Here is a 1053-nt window from a genome sequence, read left to right as displayed (position 1 = left end):
AATGACAAAGGTGACCTGCAGAAGCAGGCAGTGAGCACCTGGTCTGGGAGCTGGAGAAGCGGAAGAGGCGGGGGGGGGAGACCGAGGCGGGGGGGGACCCCAAGCCCTTGCACCCACAACCGTGAGCCGCAGCAGCCCGAGTCTTGCGCCTGCCTTGGGAGCAAAACACGCCGCAGCTCCTGCAAAGGTGGCCAGGCATAGCCCAGGACACGCCGTGAAGAGGGTGTAGGAACTGAGGTTCAGCTTAGCTCTGCCGACACGGTGCAGAGACACCACTCAAGGCCACACGTGGTCATGGTCATGTGGAAGGCCTAGGTTTCCACGCAGACTGGGTACACGCAGAGAGGAAACGGCTGAGAAGGTTGACCTGGGCCAGACCAGACTAGGAGGGTCTTGACGGCTGCACCGTGAGTTCAGGCTTCCTGCTGTGGGGTAATGGTGCGCTTTGAGAGACTGTGCATTGCGTTAGAAGTGAAGGTGGAAATCCATCCTGAAGGTATGGACATACCAGCTGGTGGAAGGCTGGAAGAGGTGCCAAATTCCGAATGGGTCGTGGGAGGCGTGTGTAAATGTGGAGACCGGAAGGCCTGGGCCGAGCCTCAGTGATGCCTGCGGGTAAGAAGCAGATTGGGCAGAAAGGCCGGCAAGCCACCAGGGACCAAGGTCAGGGCACAGGGGGGACCAAGGGGACAGCCCTGGAAGGTGAGGGCAGATTGTTTCAGGGCTGTGGGCACCTTGGCCTTTCCTTCCTGGGCAGAGGCAGCTCCGACGGTGTCAGGGCTGGGGTATTAGAGTGCCCCTGAAGGTCCCCTGCCCTCGCTCCTGCCGCCATGTCAGGGGCAGGCCCTACCGTTCAGATCCAGACTCTGCTCTGGAAGTTCAAGGCCTTAGCAGCTGAGGAGTGAGACGATGTTCTGGGGCTCAGGGTGTGACATCCACAACTGCTGAGGCCCCACTGTGTGCAGGACAGGGGACCAGTGAGAAAACGCACGTGCCCTGGGCATGCCGCATGGAACCAGCGTACAGACGGGGGGGGGGGGGGGGGGGGAGGAG

This window comes from Tupaia chinensis, unplaced genomic scaffold, assembly GCF_000334495.1.
Source record: "Tupaia chinensis unplaced genomic scaffold, TupChi_1.0 Scaffold000238_1, whole genome shotgun sequence".
Lineage (NCBI taxonomy): Eukaryota > Metazoa > Chordata > Mammalia > Scandentia > Tupaiidae > Tupaia > Tupaia belangeri.
Note: the sequence above shows the minus strand (reverse complement) of the source record.